This window comes from Trachypithecus francoisi, unplaced genomic scaffold (genome assembly GCF_009764315.1).
Source record: "Trachypithecus francoisi isolate TF-2019V2 unplaced genomic scaffold, Tfra_2.0 Contig01603, whole genome shotgun sequence".
Classification (NCBI taxonomy): Eukaryota; Metazoa; Chordata; class Mammalia; order Primates; family Cercopithecidae; genus Trachypithecus; species Trachypithecus francoisi.
Window position 1 is genome coordinate 425,742 of NW_022681445.1, and position 18,063 is coordinate 443,804.

General features: G+C 39.2%; 1 long non-coding RNA gene across 6 annotated transcripts in view; it reads right to left on the reverse strand.

The window, feature by feature from the left end:
* Nucleotides 1-18,063, reverse strand: part of LOC117074144 — a 1,124,950-nt gene that overhangs the window by 152,014 nt on the left and 954,873 nt on the right. The gene's annotated exons all lie outside the window — the stretch shown is intronic.

Consider the following 18,063-nt stretch of genomic DNA (forward strand, 5'->3'; position numbering starts at 1 on the left):
ATGATTGGGTTGCATAATGTAAAACACTGTCTTACTACTAAGACTCACTCTAGGGACTCTCCTTGCTAGTTTTGAAGAACCCAGATGCCATGACTCCTAAAGCTGCAAGAAAATGCATTCTGCCAATGGCCTGAGTGAGCTTGGATGTTGACTCAGTTGAGCCTACAGATGAGAATTCAGCTCTGGCTGACAGCTTGATTGCAGCTTTGTGAGACATTAAGAAAAAGACCAAGTTAAATTGTGCCTGGACTCCTGACCCACAGAAACTGTGAGATAGCAAATGAATCTTGTCTTAAGCCACTGAGTTTGTGGTAATTTTTTATGCAGAACAGAAAACTAACACACCAACTAATGAACAAAGTCATTAAGAATAGGGAAAATATCTGGGTTTTTTGAGGTCATGACCCCCAAGGCCTAGCACAGTGACTGGTACACTGTAGGTAAATATCTGTCGAATATATTATAAAAATTTGTTTAATATATAAATATATGTTAACAATAATTTTTGGGCTGGGCACAGTGGCTCACACCTGTAATCATAGCACTTTGGGAGACTGACACAGGAGGATTGCTTGAGCTCAGGAGTTTGAGACCAGCCTGGGAAACATGGTAAGACCTCATCTCTACTAAAAATACAAAAAATTAGCCAGGCATGTTGGCCCACATGCAGTAGTCCCAGCTACTCAGGAGGCCGAGGTGGGAGAATCGCTTGACTCTGGGAAATGGAGGCTGTGGCGGGAGGATCGCTTGACTCTGGGAAATGGAGGCTGCAATGAGCTATGATCATGCCACTGCACTCCAGCCTGTGTGAGCAAGACCCTGTTTTAAAAAACAGAAATATATAAAATAATTTTTGTGTGTCAGAATAAAGTCTGTATTTTGCATTAGAGAGTAGGAGTCTCTTCTGGGTGGGTTTGCCTCTGTGCTTTGGCATTAGACACTTCTCATTACTTTAGGGTTCACTTGATTTTTCTTTTTGCCAGCCACACAGCTTCTGGGACTTCTGGACATGTTATCCTATGATCTAGGACAATTGTAATTTCAATTTTTAACTTAATTTGCCCGTCTCCCTTCACTCCCTAGTACCTCAAATACCAAAGGAAGATATCTTAGAATAGGATATAGGATAGAGAATAGAATACCTTTCTTTGGGTGAAAACAGTTATTTGCTGAGAAATAACTTCAGCAAAATATGCTGATCAGCCACATTGGTGTGGTGAGGGTTAAGTCTGTAATTCTTAAGTGACATCCTAAAAGTACTGGATGCCTAACAGTACTGGATACCTTTGTCTGGTACTATGCTTATTACTTGGGTAACAAATGGGGATGTGGAAGTTTGGGATGAGAAGATAAAAAATAAAGCGTATTTTGGAGACCAATACTACTTCTCCATGACCCTTTCTATCTTCAGATTTGCTAACCTTCTAGTGATTCCAATTTCCTGTGGACACATCTCTATCATGAATTTTCACATCATACATATTATTTATATGTCATTTTCTTCTATTAAACTGGAAACTCCAAGAGAGCAGGGTCTTGACTTTTTTTCTTTTTCTTTTTTCTTTTTCTTTTGAGACGGAGTCTCGCTCTGTCGCCCAGGCTGGAGTGCAGTGGCCAGATCTCAGCTCACTGCAAGCTCCGTCTCCCGGGTTTACGCCATTCTCCTGCCTCAGCCTCCCAAGTAGCTGGGACTACAGGCGCCCGCCACCTCGCCCGGCTAATTTTTTGTATTTTTTAGTAGAGCCAGGGTTTCACCGTGTTAGCCAGAATGGTTCCAATCTGACCTCGTGATCCACCCGTCTCGGCCTCCCAAAGTGCTGGGATTACAGGCTTGAGCCACTGCGCCCGGCCAGACATTTTTTCTTTTATAATTATGCAAACAAACATTCCTTGAGCATTGCCTTTTCCTCAGGCATAGTACTAGGTGCTTTATTTTTATCATGTCATCTTCTCTTTACAACACACCCATGAGGTATGTCCTATTCTTCTTATTTTACAGATGGGAATTTGAGGTTGAAAAAGCTAAGTTTCAAGTCCCACTGTCAATAATTGGTAGAACCAGGATCTCTGTATCCCCAGCATGTAGTGCAGTAACTAGCACTAGGTAGGTCTCCAGAGGTGCCTCTTAAGTCACTGTGTAAAGCCCAGGCTGGGACCAACTAGGGGGAATGTCCTAACTTGAGCTATTTCTGAATCCACCAGTGTTGTCTAAAGCAAGTTTCTTTGTTTGGGGGATTAGAATAGGAAGCCTAACTCTGGTTAGGCAGCACAAAGCACCTTGCTTTGAGGTCCAGTGACCTACTATTCCACTGATACTTAACATTGGAAAACATGAGAGAATGGCCTTATAACTTTCACCTGTAGGGCACTATTCACTATTCGCAAAGACACAGAATTAACCTAGATGTCCATCAGTGGTGGATTGGATAAATAAAATGTGCACATAGACACCATGGAATACTATGCTGCCATAGAAAAGAACAAAACTATGTCCTTTGCAGCAACATGGATGTAGCTGGAGGCCATTATCCTAAGTGAATTAATGCAGGAACAGAAAACCAAATGCTGCATGTTCTCACAAGTGGGAGCTAAACATTGAGTATTCGTGGACATAAAGATGGGAATAGTAGACACCAGGGCCTACTTGAGGGTGGAGGGTGGGAGGAGGATAAGGATTCAAAAACTATATATCTGGTACTATGCTTATTACCTGGGTAACAAAATAATCTGTACACCAAACCCCCAGGACATGCAATTTACTGATGTAACAAACCTGCACATGTATCCCCGAACCTAAAATAAAAGTTGGAAGGGAAAAAAAATAATTTCCACCTATAGGAGTAATTTCTGTTCTCAGTATCCAGTTAAACATTTTCTTGTTAATGCTCATTTTTCTCCAGAAGATGATCTGCTCATCTAGTGCACTGTTCTCTGAGTGACCACACTGAGCTCTTCATGATTAACTTGGTAATGCGAATGGAGACAAGAGTGGTGGAAAGACGGGTGGACGGCACACTTCGCAATTAGGCCTCTTAAGCTGGAACACTGGTTATCAGTCATCATAATCTTTCACAATTATCTCTGCCCTTTAAGATATGAGGATGACACTATTTTTTACATTATTGGGTGTTGCGGAATACTTTTACCCTCTGGAAATGTCTATTGAGCTCCTGCTTGAAATCATTTTATGACAAATTTTTAAATGGAGTGCCGAAAAATATTAAATTCCTTTTTCCTTTTCCTCTTTACTCCTTTTCCTCCTTATTTCCTCCCTTCTTCCTTTTTTCCCATTTCTTTCCTTCTTGACTTCCTCCCTCTTCCTTTCTTTCCTTCTCCAGATACTTACTGAACACCTACCAGGTGCTGGGGTTAAAGAGTTACACAAGGCTTGCAATACGCCATATCTTATAGAGCTTATAAAGTATGTAGGGGGTATTTACAGAAATAATTAGGAAAATAAAGTAATAAACAAAAATATCCAATTTTAAGTAATATAATAAAGAGAAAATAGGGTGATATGATAGAGATTAGAATTAGTAAATTCCGTGGGTTGAGTGAACAGCAAAGGTCTTTTCATGCGATTTTAAGCTAGGACAAGAAAGACTCAGCCATGCTGATCTGGTGTAGAATTGCAGGCAGAGAAAATAGTTAATGCAAAGCTTCCAAGGTGGGAATAAGCTTTGTGGGTTTAAGGGACAGCAGTGAGGTCACCAAAACTATGATGGAGCGGGAGGTTATAGACATGGGCAAGAACCAGATCATGTAGGACCTTGTAAGCCATGGTAAAGAGTTGGTAGTTCATTCTAAATACCAAAGAGAGCAATGAAATGGTTTTAAGTAGATGAATGACAATGATCTCATTCATTATTACAAAGAAGTATTACTGGGTGATAAACATATATGTTTATATTAAGCTTTTTTTCTGTTTGCAGTTCTGAAATACTTCAAAGTTTTAAAGACAATTCTTACTACTGCATCCAAAATTAATCGTTAGAGGGCAAGAATGGAGGTAGAAGAATGAGACAGGAGGCGATTGTGTATCAGGTGACAGATAAAGGTGGTTAGAACTAGTGTGACAGTAGGTGAGAAAGAGAGAAGCAGACAGACTCAGGTTGCGTTTTGAAGGTTGAGTTGATGAAACTTGGTGGTGGTTGAATAGAGAGCATGAGAGAAAAACAGGAATCAAAGATACACTTTGTTTAAGAAATTGGTTGAAAAAATGGTGCCATTTCCTGAAATGGGAAAAACTTGGGAGGTGGGGCAGGTTTTTATACTGGTAGGGTGGTGAAAAGTGCTCTTTTGGCCATCTTAAACATGAGATGCCTATCAGATCTTCAAGTGAAGATGTAAGAGTTAGAAAAATCGGCTGGAAATGAAGCTCTGCAGTCATCAGATTATCAATGGTCTTTAAGACCATGGGTGGGATGGGATCACCTAGTGAGAGGACAGATAGAGAAGGGAAAGGAGCTGAAGGGTGAGTCACAGAATGCTCCAATATGGAAGTCAAAGAGAAGAGGAAAAACCAGCAGAGGAGACTGGTCAGTGAGACAGAGAGATGATAAACTTTAGATATTTTTCCCCTCCAAATCTCATGTTGAAACTTGATCCCCAAGGTTGGAGGTGGGGTCTGGTGAGAGATGATTGGATCCTGGGCGCAGATCCCTCATGAAGGGCTTGGTGTCATTCTTATGAGAAAGTGAGTTCTCATTCTTAGTTCCCACAAGATTTTGTTGTTAAAAAAAGCCTGGTACCCACTCCTCTCTTTTGCTCCCTCTCTTTCCATGTGATGCCACCCCCCTTTTTCCTTCCCCTTCTGCCATGATGGAAGCTCAATGAAGTCCTCACCAGAAGCAGATGCTTGTGCATGCATTTTGTATAGTCTGCAGAACCAACAGCCAAACAAACCTCCTTTCTTTATAAGACACCCAGCTTCAAGAATTCCTCTACGGCTGCACGGAACAGACTAATACAAGGGACAATTGGGAGAGTGTAATCCTGAGAAAACCAAGAGAGAAAAGATTTTAAGTAGGAGAGCATAGTCAACTTTATCTAAAGCACACGTTTTTGAACATTTTTGTACTGTAGCATCTTCCATAGGCTGTGGAATCCTATGGGCCACTTATCAAAAAATGTTTTTAAATGAATAAAATAAAATACATAGGATTACACAGGAAACTAATTATGCTGCAGTACAAACGTCAAAATATTAACACACAAATTTGATGTATTTGTGCTTTTTATTAATATATTTTATAACTAGACCTAGCAGCAGCTCTGAACTATTGAACTCTCTAAGTAGTGATGAGCAGAAATGACATTTTGAGACATGAGATATCTGTAACATCTTCAATATAATATATATGATGTAATATGAAAAAGTGATATGTATAATATAATATGAAAATACATATGATTTCTGACCAAGCCACTGTGATTTGTTGACTATGTTTAAAACTCAAGGAAATGCTAACTTTCAGTTAGTGATTAGTGAAAACAGAGATACATTTTTCCTATGCAAGTTCAGACTCTCTGATTTCAAAACCACTGGTTTAATGTTAAGAGGTAAATCTTTAGAAATGGGACTCAGTGACATGGATTCTCCTAAATGGTGACTTATTTTGCTATACTTGCTTAATCTTGAACAATAACCTTAGGCTTGTCAATGTTCTACCTCTTACTGTTAGACAATGACATTAAAAGGGCATAGGAGCTATGATGGGGGAGTGGGTGGAGTGGGGAGGGGAATGCTGAATATTCTTTTCTGCAGTTACTTATATTCAAGAACATTAATATTCATAAAGATGTCTAATATTAAAACAGATTTGGAAATGAATTCATTAGGGCAGAAAACATTTAAATCTGTCTCTACTCCCGTTGTTTGATATTCAGAATACTTTATAGGGAAGGATAGACATTCCTATAAAGGTTCTCCCTTTGTTCTGTTGTTCTGTCTGTTGCCCCCTTGAAAGTTGTAGAATACTGGCCAGGGACGGTGGCTCATGCCTGCAATGCCTGCACTTTGGGAGGCCGAGGGGGGTAGATCGCGAGGTCGGGAGTTCAAGACCAGCCTGACCAACATGGGGAAACCCCGTCTCTACTCAAAATACAAAAATTGGCTGGGCATGGTGACATGCACCTGTAATCCCAGCTACTCAGGAGACTAAGGCAGGAGAGTCACTTGAAACTGGGAGGCAGAGATTGTAGTAAGCCAAGATCACGCCACTGCACTCCAGCCTGGGTGACAGAGAGAGACTCTGTCTCCAAAAAAAAAAAAAAAAAAAAAATTCTAGAATACCTATTATATTCCTCTTTCCCTCTAATTACACACTGATATACAAAATATACATAACTTGGAGTCTTTAAAACACAATGCCCAATTTATGAATATGCTGTTAATTTTCGAATTTCAAAGGCAGATTGATGCTCAAAAATATTTGTTTGTTGACTGCTAGACAGAAATAGTTTCCTTAATTCCCTGCTCCTCCTCATACCTTCTTACTAAAGTAGAGTTCTGAAAGTCTAAATATTTATACCTGTATTCAACATACCATCAATTCCACGATGAACAAACTTTCATAGTCGTTTTGCCTGCATTATGTGCGAGGGTTATAGTGGGGTTGCATTATAGTGCAGGGGTTGGCAAAACTGGCATGTGGCCTGTTTTTCTTTTTTAAAAATATTTATAAATGAAAAATAAATAAATAAATTCATGAAAAAGAAAACTTGTAAGCATAGTACAAGGAACTCCCATATATTCTTTTCCCAGATTCACCAATTGTTTATATTGTGCCCCCCTCTCTCTCTTTACATACACACATACACACACACACACACACACACACACACACAGAGTTGGGCCTTCGTATCTAAGGGTTCACCATCTCTGCATTCAACCAACTGTGGATAAAATATATTCAAAAAATATTCAAAGAATTCAAAATATTCAAAAAATATTCAGAAAAAAAGAATGGATGGTTGCATCTGTACTGAACATGTACCGAGTTTTTCCTTCTCATTCTTCCCCCAAAAATACGGTATAACAGCTTTTTCCACAGCATTTATGTTGTATTAGGTATTATTAAAGTATATAGGAGGATGTGCATAGGTTATATACAAATATTATGCCATTTTATATAAGCGACTTGAGCATCGGGAGATTTTGGTATATGTGGGAGGTCCCTGGAACCCATCCTCTTTGGGTACTGAGGGACGACTATATACACAAACACATATACACTCAGCCACCCCCACAGATTATATATAATCTCTCAATCCAACTCATATTAGTTCATACTTAGACTCTCAATTCCAACCCAGCTCCACAGGGTATATTTTTGTATTCTCTGTTTCTATATTTGTAAGTCCCCCAATAGTGAGACATTTAGCTTCCAGTATCCTCAATACATTTACTCATTTGCTGAAGCTGAAAATATACAGAAGGTAGTTTCAAAATTTCTCATCCATGCCACTGTACAAATCTTGTGTGGCCTCTTTTTGTACAGCCAACAAGCTAAGAACACTGTTTACACTTGTATAGGGTTGTCAAAGCAAAACAAATTAAAAAAACAAAGAAGAATATGCAACTGACACCTTATGTGGCCTGCAAAACCTCAACTATTTCCTCTCTGGTCCTTTACAGAAAAAAGTTTGCTGATCCCTGCACAGTGGCTCTTGGGGGTGTGTGCATGCGCACTCACATTTACACGACTATGCTTAAGGAAGCTTTCTCAGTTCCCGTCTTTAAATGATAGATTTTTGTCCCCTTGACTGCTGTGGTCGACAACTGATCAGACCAGGCCAGTCCTAGAATGTCAGTCCCCTAACAACTATGATTGGTCCAAGAGGTGAGCATGTGAAACAATCGGGGGCCCTCAGTGTCCTTCCCATAGAATCGATATGTAAATATTGGGGACAAAGTTCCTTCTCCTCTTTTCACTGAAGTTGCTAAACTGAGATAAGCCTGGACATGCTGTGGAACATCACAGAAGAGATCTGCAGGAGGGGAGGGTAGGGCGAACACACAGAGGAAAGAGGGCCTGATCTAATATATTACGTGAAATGATGATAAACTCCTTAAGGAAATGAGTATTAGTTCACTTTGCATATGCAATAAAATAGCCAAGTCAAATTTGGGTCTTCATCAGATATTAAAGAATTTTTCTTCAGGTCTAACAGAAATGATTTATCTAAGTCTGAAAATTTATTAAAGCTTAATTTAGGTTGATGTACTAGACTGGTATTTTTCATTTTTAATGTAGTGTACTATTATGAATTAGATCTTTCATCACAGAAAGAGCAGCTTCCAATTCTTGAAGACAGTCAGTGGTGAATGGTTATTTAAGTAGCAGCTCATCTGTCAATATAAACTGGATTCAGGGTATACAGGTTGCGTGCACACACACACACACACACACACACACACACACCACACCAACACACCATACAGTCATACCTTAGTATCCATGGGGGTTTTGTTCCAGTACTCCATGTGGATACCTAAATCCATGGATGCCAAGTTCCTTATATAAAATGGTGTAGTATTTGCATATAACTTACACATATCCTCCTTTATACTTTGAATCATCTCTAGGTAACTCATAATACCTAACACAATGCCTACATGTTTGTGTGAATTCAATATAGTACTTGGTGCATGGCAAATTCAAAATTTTGCTTTTGGAACTTTGTGGAAATTTTTGATTTATGGTTGCTTGAATCCACAGATGTGGACACCATGGAGATATATACATATACATATATATATATATATGGTTATGGACATACATATGGATATTTATGTATATACACACATATGAATATTTTATGTGTGTATATAGATATACATACGTGTGTGTATATCTATATCTATATATATATTTTTTCTTTCATCTCTCTATGGTAATATGGTTGAAAGTAGAACTTTCTCTTTTCCACCTCTGGCTTCTCATGAGGACACTTATAAGGCTCAACACTGTCACACTGGCTTGGCACTGTGTCTAGAAAGTTGAAAAAGTCACTGTTTCAAATGACAAAAGTATATTTTCCCTCACAGTCTCAGAGGTGAAATCTGAAAAGTGAAACATTTACAGAGGCACAAGTGATCTTTCACATGAAGGAGTCTAAAGTTGATAATGCAGTAGGGAATGCAGTCCTATTGTTTTTATTTTCCCTTTCCTGAGCATACACCCAGCTCAGCTGTCGTGGGCACCTCTGATGCTCCCTGAGCAGGGATTTTAAATGACTCCACAGCAGACTGGTCTCTGAATCGTGTGCAACAAATCTTGGGAATTTTAGTTCATAGCAAGTAAACAGCACTCCTTTAAAGACAAATTTTCATATTTGCTTGTTAGAATATTTTCATTTTTCTTATAAATCAAGTTGGACCAAAATGGTTTAGGATTATTTTCTGAGGAAATATGTTTTTGTGGACTTTTGGTCTATGGTCTTAATGATTCCTGCAGAGTCTGACATCTATACCAATATTTTGTCCACCAAAAAAGCAGCCAGCCTTGATGACTGAAAATTCACAGCCATGCATGCTTGTCCTCAAGCCAAGACTGCTGGGGGAGGGAGAGGTGAACAGAAGGTAATGAGATATGTATCCTTATCTTAAAATCACTCTATGTTACCCTTCAAAAATCTCTTTTAAAAGTTTTTTTTTTAAAGGTTGAGCTCTAATATAATGCTAACATTCATCACAAAACAGCAGAATTGCCTTCTCCTACCGTAAACCCTAGCTTAGTGAGACCAAATGCTGGGAATTGCTTTGGCCTACACTTATAAGACATAGAGGCCAATGGCCAGACAACCAATTGACATCAGGGATTTAGCTGGTAAAACAACTTCCACGGAATGGTCCTGGGTCAGATCCATTAAGGCTGATTGTTCACATCTTTTATGCCTTTCCATCTCCATCTGAAGTATAGTCACCTTTACAATGAGGACTTTAAGGGACGACACAGCCTTCAGTTGATAAAAAGGAACTCCCATTTAGGAAGGTTAAAAAGAGGGAAATGAGTTTTAAAACTTTTTAGTGCAAATGGTGAAATAAAGTGGGTTTTCAGGTAAATCCTTAATTATTTTCTGGAAACACCCCATTTCCAGAGAATTTTGATTAATTAGAACCTTGCTGTTAGTATTAATATCATAGGCTTTATTTATGATATTCTAGTTGCTAAAACTTTCCACTATAACAAATGGGGTCAACCTTCTGGTTGGCAGACTATTACCAATATTCTCTTATAACAGAGTGTTGATGTTCAGCCTCCTAGAACCTCTATTTGAAACACATTATCCTGCTTTTAAGCCTCAAATTATGGCCAACAGGCCATTAGTGAAGGAAGGATGATGTTATTACTTACTTGCTAAAGGAAATATTATGTGGAAAATGGGAGAAGGTAAAAGACATTGCTTATTTATTTTTGGAGCACAAACTAAAGGAAGAATGGATTACCAGAGAGTTCTTGCCTCTGCTGTGACAGTTTTGCCCCACCATTTGATATTAACATTCATGAAGAGATATCTATAATTTTCTGGAGCCCAGGAGCAATATCCCTTCCCATTCAGGTAATCCATCACTCTGAAGGGTGGACAGACAATAGGAATGTATGTTGCCTTTATCACTCCCTGCCAGTAGAGGAAATGACAGTCATACTGAAACTCTAATATTCTGCTTGATGTGTAGGAGTGGGTTGATGATTTACCCAGGTTCCTGCTCTTCCCAGGGCATGGTCAGCATTCATCCTCTCTGAGATGCAGAGCACAAGAATAGGAGCGTCCTTAGGTTGGAGCAAAAACGAATCTGTCTAAATCTGTGGTTACCAAGTGACATATGTACATAAGGTGGAATGGTGATTGGATGGGGGTTCGCTTGTATATTACAGTCTCTGATATGGAGAATGCTGTATATTTTGTAAAATCATGACTACCACCACTGAAGTTGTAAAATACTAGTCAAGTCTGAGCAAGTATTGCTACTAGAAAAAATGGTTTTCTCCACTGAAGTCCTAGTAGTAACAAAATATGAGACATTCAGGATTATCCCCCTCTCCACAAAAAGCTGCTATGCTATATTGAAGACTGGAGAGATTATGCTTTCACTCAACTACATGCACAGAGCTAAGCATTTTATACATTGTAGGAGTTTGAAAGTTATACTCTGAATGATTAAATAAAGTTACAAAGGTAATTATGGGGCCTCCGAATTGTCATTCTTGTTACATGATTAAACTTGCCATGGTCTATTTCTACCATTTCTTTTTATTGCCTCTCTTCTTTTTTCCCCACTCATTTTTTTTTTTTGTATTCACTGACTATAGTGTAATCACACTGTTGGAAACTAGCCTTAACCATGTGATTGTAGAAGAAAATCTTTGGCAGGTAAGGAAATGGAGACTTCAGTGAGGTGAATCCAAGGTCACTCAGTTAATAAGTGTCAGAGCCAGGATTCTACCTGAGTTCGACAATCTAGGCTTGTGATGTTTCTTCTTTCCTACACTACTGCCAGAGGATATTTATATGGTTTGTACTAAAAAAGTCATCATCTGTGAATTAATCAATGCATCTACTAAAAAGGTATTGAAGAGCTCTTTGTGTAATGCTGAGCACTGTGGATAAGATGAAGAAGACATGGTTTTCCTGAGGTTTGGAGAAACCACCTTCCAGTAGGGAGTAAACTAAAATACCTGGTCATATCATAAAGTGCTATGAGGACGGAGCCTTTAATTCTGCCTGTGGAGTCTGGGAGGCTTCACAGAGGGGGCAGCATTTGAGATTGAACTTGAAAAATAAATAGGAGTTTGTTTTCCTGAGGTTTGGAGAAACCACCTTCCAGTAGGGAGTAAACTAAAATACCTGGTCATATCATAAAGTGCTATGAGGACGGAGCCTTTAATTCTGCCTGTGGAGTCTGGGAGGCTTCACAGAGGGGGCAGCATTTGAGATTGAACTTGAAAAATAAATAGGAGTTTGTGCTGAAATGGTCTTTGCCATTTAACAATCTGGCATGGGCCGGGCGCGGTGGCTCAAGCCTGTAATCCCAGCACTTTGGGAGGCCGAGACGGGCGGATCACGAGGTCAGGAGATCGAGACCATCCTGGCTAACATGGTGAAACCACGTCTCTACTAAAAAAAATACAAAAAACTAGCCGGGCGAGGTGGCGGGTGCCTGTAGTCCCAGCTACTCGGGAGGCTGAGGCAGGAGAATGGCGTAAACCCAGGAGGCGGAGCTTGCAGTGAGCTGAGATCCGGCCACTGCACTCCAGCCTGGGTGGCAGAGCGAGACTCCGTCTCAAAAAAAAAAAAAAAAAAAAAAAAAAAAAAAAAAACAATCTGGCATGACCCTGGGAAAAACCAATTTAATTTTCTGATACTTAGTTCCCTGTCTGTCTCAAGACTGTTATGAAGATGAAATGAGATTTGAAAGCACTTTGAAAACTTGCAGATGACATTATAAGAAGTAGTTTCAAGAACTATGGATCCTAAGGATAAGAGATGAGGCCTGGTCCATTAAAAAACAGGATGCATGCACTATTTCTGGAAAAAAACAAAACAAAAGAAAACAGGCTTTGATGCTATTGCTTGAAAAGTCCATAGTCCTTAGTGCAGCTGATATGGGTAGTTATCAGTTTTCCGTAACATACAGATAGGCCTCTAAGCAAGACTCGGGTAATTCCTAGGAAAATTGCCCACCAATCAGGGATGGAAATCCACACTAGCATAGAGTAGTTAAGGGTATGCCTTACAAATAGTCTTGGGCATCAGCTACTGGGGAAGGGCGGTGCTTGGGATCTAACTCATAAAATATACATTTTTCAGGATAAACTCAGATCTACCATTTTACCTTCTTTTTGATCACTCAGGATAATTGATAGGAAAAAGAGTGCAGAAATATGTCCCTGGGCCACATGAGTCAAGGATGTCATAGTGAAGAGAATGTCTTAATAACAAAAAAATACAAAGATGGGGGAGCTAAAGTGGGCTGTTTTGCAATCTCCAGATAATGGTGAATAATGATTTAAAACTTTGTCTTAGTTCTGTCTTAGTCTGTGTTGCTATAAGGAAATGCCTGAGGCTGGGCAATTTATAAGTAAAAGAGGTTTATTTGGCTCACAGTTCTGAAGGTTGTACAAGAAGCATGGCACCAGAATCTGCATCTGGTGAGGGGCTTAAGTTGCTTCCATTCATGATGGTGCTTCCACTCACGATGGAAGGCAAAGGGGAGCTGGCATGTAGAGATCACATAGCAGGGGGAGAGAGAGAGACACAGAGAGAGAAGTGTCAGGCTCTTTTCAACAACTGGTTCTCACAGGAACTTAGAGTGAGAACTCACTCCTCTGAGAAAATGGCACCAAGTCATTCATGAGGGATCTGCTCCCAGGATCCAAATACCTCCCACCAGGCTCTACCAGCAACACTGGTGATCAAATTTCAACATGAGACTTGGCAGGGCCAAAGTATCCAAACCATGGCATTAATTTTCATAAATTATGAGCAGTGTCTAAACCTATCCTTTTCATGTTTGATGGATCAAATAGTAAAGGAATACAGTGTATCATGGGGTGTGTGTGTGTGTGTGTGTGTGTGTGTGTGTGTTTATTCACATAGTTATAGTCTAAGATCATCTGTCTTTCTTCCAGGGTACTTCTTTTTTTGTCTGTATAATGTTAGCTTATATATGATGAGGCACTAGTCCTGAATCAGTGAGCTACTGCCACATAACAAACCACTCTAAAGCTAAGCTGCTTAAAACAACCTCCATTTGTTGAGCCATGAGGAGACTCAGGTAGACTCCTCATGAGTCTACAGGTTGAATGTTTTTTCTGAACTATGCTGGGCTGTCTGGGATTTATATTTCTGTGGTCAGCTGTGTGTCATCTAGGACAAAGCTGAGGTTACTTTGATGTCCAGAGGGGAGATTAACAGAGATATAGTTCTGTGGAGTAATCATCTGTGCTAAGGTTATATATTCTCCATTATGGGGAGGTTAAATTTCTTATTAAAAGGAGTTGTAATAGCAGGCATTATCTTAGTTTACATAGCCCATCAAGTGAACTAGATCATACTTTATGTGGACTGCTTTGTGAAGTTTCAGGAAGCCCCTTTTAGGTTAAACATTATTTAGTTATTAATTTGGTCTACTGTAAAAGGCAGTGGCTTTGAAACAGCTCCACAACTTAAGTGATTATCAATCATCAATTCTTCATGGTATGACCCCTCTGGAAACTTGGTGGGGGATGAGGAGAGTACTGAAAGGTTAAGAAGGCACAAGACAGGAAGGTAAAGATGACATTCAATCTGATTTCACTTTTGCCCTAAGGAATACCCTTAATAGACCCAATGACCTCTTATCAGCCTTAGTTTAGTCCTGTTTTGAAATTAAAGTTAAGAGGGTGGTTAGGATGTTTAATGAGACAGATTGGATGGATGTGATGGAGACTGGTGGAGAAAGATAGAAGAATCCTAGAGGAAAGCAGAGGCTGGTTAATGCCACAACTACAGCACTAAGCCTGGAAACATTTAAAATTCAATTTCCTTTCTCTTCTTTTGAAAGAAAATTGTATGTTTAATAGGATATGTTTTAGTATTATACAAAAAAGGAAATAGCTGCTTCTTATAACCTCCTACCAAACCCCTCTAATTATAATTTGGCTTCATAATTATATTAAATCAGGTTGTAATCCCTTAAAACTCAGCACCCTTTACCTGCTAATAGTGCAATCAGTCTAAATGCCATTTATAGTTAGTCTAGAGCTGAAAACAATATTTAAAACTAATTTTCAGTCTCAATTCATGAAAAAATACCATCACTCTATCTTATTTATAATAAACTCATTCGAGTAGATCCAGGCACAATATAAACAACTGATGGAAAATCCCTAGGAGGTTTTGGCTCATACATTCTAAGCAGACGTGCTCTGGAAAACACACACATTCTCAGAAAACTGCAGTCTGCTGAAAATGCCAGGAGATTTCAGGAGACTGGACTCTTCATTAGGCCTTGGCATCTTTCATTGTTTTTGCATAGGGAATGGTGTCAACACTTTTTATCTGAACATCTGTATGTCCAACTCTTTTTTTCTAATCCTGTTTCAAATGGACAAGATCTTAGGGCACAAGAGAAGACGTGTGCTTGGGACAAAGGTATGTGGATGCTACAAAGTGATCCAGATTTTCACCCAAGACAGTGGACTCTTGGTGGGTTTAAAAAGGCGGTCAGGCAGTTTCTATGGAGGTCAGGCAGCATGTGAATGACAGTTCGATGTGATAGAGCAGTGAAAGTACAGAGGCTTTGGAGCTAGGTAAACATGCTTGCATTTTGGCTCTACTATTACAAGCTGTGTTACCTAAGCAAATTTTGTAACCATACTGAGCTTCAGTTACTTCATCAGAAAAATGGAGAAAAATGTATCTATCTCCAAATGTTGCTAGGATATTTAGATAATATTACATCTTTTCTCCCTTCCTTCCTGCCTTTTTTCATCCTTCCTTCCTCAATTTCTTTCATTCAACAACTATTTATTGAACACTGTGCCAGATGCCATCATTGTGCTGTTGCTGTTCATATTTCCTTGGACCCCTTTTTCATTTTTGTGCACATGACTCCTGGTGTGCTGTTACTCTCAAAAGCCAGCGTCTATGTTGCATTGTCAAAGATTTGCCCTCAAGCTGACAAAGGCCCATTTCACCTGAATAACTAAAAGTGCCTGGAAATTTACATCCCTCTGTGCACATCCCTTAAAAAATGATTGATAGGTAGGAAGAAATAAATGCTCCAGTCACAGTTTCCCCTTACGGGGACCACTCTGAGGTGTGACCTAGACTCTCTCCAGAACTTGCCTATGGGATTGACTCAAAGTTACTATCCTTGGGAATTAATGTACTATCATTGCTTGATTTCCTTCCCTTCCTAGTCCCATTTCCTTAGATCCCTATTGGTTTCCTGAGAACACCTCCTAATAATCCATTTTCACATGAATCCTTATTTCAGAGTTTGCTTCTGGCAGGTCCACCCCAAGTCACACACCTTTCACATATTCCATATTCTTCTAGGTGCTAGAAATGTATGAACGAGTCAGATATAGTCTTACTCTCATGTTTTATTAACTAGAAACACTGTAGTGAGAACCCATGTTAAATAGGTTCCCACAATAAAGACCGCATTTTAGACATTTTTCAGAATTCTACACTTCTTCTATAGTGGAAAGAGTATAGGGTTCAGAGTTACAACTTCCGAATTTGTGTCCCTATTCATTCACACATTAGCTGAAAAACATTGGGTAGCTGCACTTGACTTACTGAGCCTCACTTTTTCCATTTAAGTAAGTTTATTAATGCCTGCATTTCCAGACTCATGAGATTTCTATAGGGAGAACATAGAATACGTAAAAAGCCTTTTGAAATAGGGCACATAACCCAAAATTTATCACTACCTGGAGATGTTACATCAACAATAAACAAGAGCTTTGAAAAATAAAAGTACATTGTGTCATTTTTAAGGAAATGTTACATATTTTATAAGGCATTGCTTTAAAATTAATGTTTTTATCTTTGCTGAATTAAACAAGTGTGATTCGGTAGGGTCAGTACAACATCATAAGCTTGGTATGGTTAACATGAAGATCAGGTTGACGCATAAAACAGGCAATGCTATGGGTGACAGCAAAATGTAAACACACGTCTTGGGGTTCTGCTGAGTGTAAAGCATTGAAAAAAAACAGAGTAAGGAAGCAAGTCCCTTGAAGAATGCCTGCCCCTAACATACCCTACCCACCTACCAGTGCCAGGAATTAATAGCTGCCTCATGTAACTCCATCTTCTGTGGATGGACTGCCAATCATCCTGTCTCCTTCAATCCTGTAGAAAAATTCCCTTTGACATACTCTATCCTGATGTTAGAGAACCAGGCTCAACACTTTTTTGGGAATCCCTGTGCCTGCGTGATATTGCTTCTGGAAGCTAAAGCCCTGAGATGACTGATTTGCATTTTCCAGAGTTAATTATGTCCACAAATAATTTTGATGGTAAAATCCAAAGTGGGTTAAGCAAAAGGAAGTATTTCTTGAACAGATACAAGGATATCTCCAAGATCTTAAGGGCAATACCTACAATCAGGCCTCAGTAGGGACTGGAACAGGACCTGGAAAGTCAACATAATTCAAGGCAGACCTCTCCTACCTGTATTCATATCTCTCTTTGGAGTATATGGTCTTTTGTATCTTCTAATCTCTATTAGTGGCTTCATTTTTTTTTTATTCCTCAAGGCTGATTCTTCTGCCATGTTTATGTATGGAATGTCATAGCTGCCTCTAAATGGTGGCCTTTAGTCAAGTTTCTATCAGTTTATAAGATGACTGACTATAGGTAGTTTTACTGACCTTTCTGTGTCCCAATACCAAATGATGAAAGACTTTTTTTTTTTTTTTTTTTCTGACAGTGTAGATTCTGAATTGTTTTTTCTGAGTTAAGTATCTACTTTTGGTCCAATTAGCTGTGGTCAACAAGTGATGGAGACATGGCAATGATGTGGCTTCAGGGTCTCACTTCTCAGGGGGAGGAGGATTGATGAAGTGGAGCTCGGAATGGGCACATACTCTGAAACATTTACTACAGTGATTCATGTGTATTTCTTAGGTTGCTAGCTATGTTTCTACCACCCACGTTTATTTAGTTCTCAGAAGAAAAATCCCCACAAGCCAAGCAGCCAAAGACAAGCTTGACAGAACCATCTGGACTCCACAAAATTTGACATCATATTGGCTTATCTTAAACCCATTCTTTTGAAACTTATGGTCTTTTGACAGTTGGTTCCCAAGCAAGGAGGACTACATTTAAATACAAAAGGGTACTATTAAGGCCTTTTACTAATATAGAATCTTTGATTACTCTGGTATATTTTTAAAAGGGATTTCTAAAAACTTTTATTTCATTAGATTCTTGGTATATTCCCGTGAATTTTGGTGGGGAACCCATTTCAGTGAAGAATGAACAAGCCTGCATTGCTGTCAACTATTTCATCAGCATGGAAACTGGCCTCATTCAAGCTGAGATGGGCTTTAATTTCTA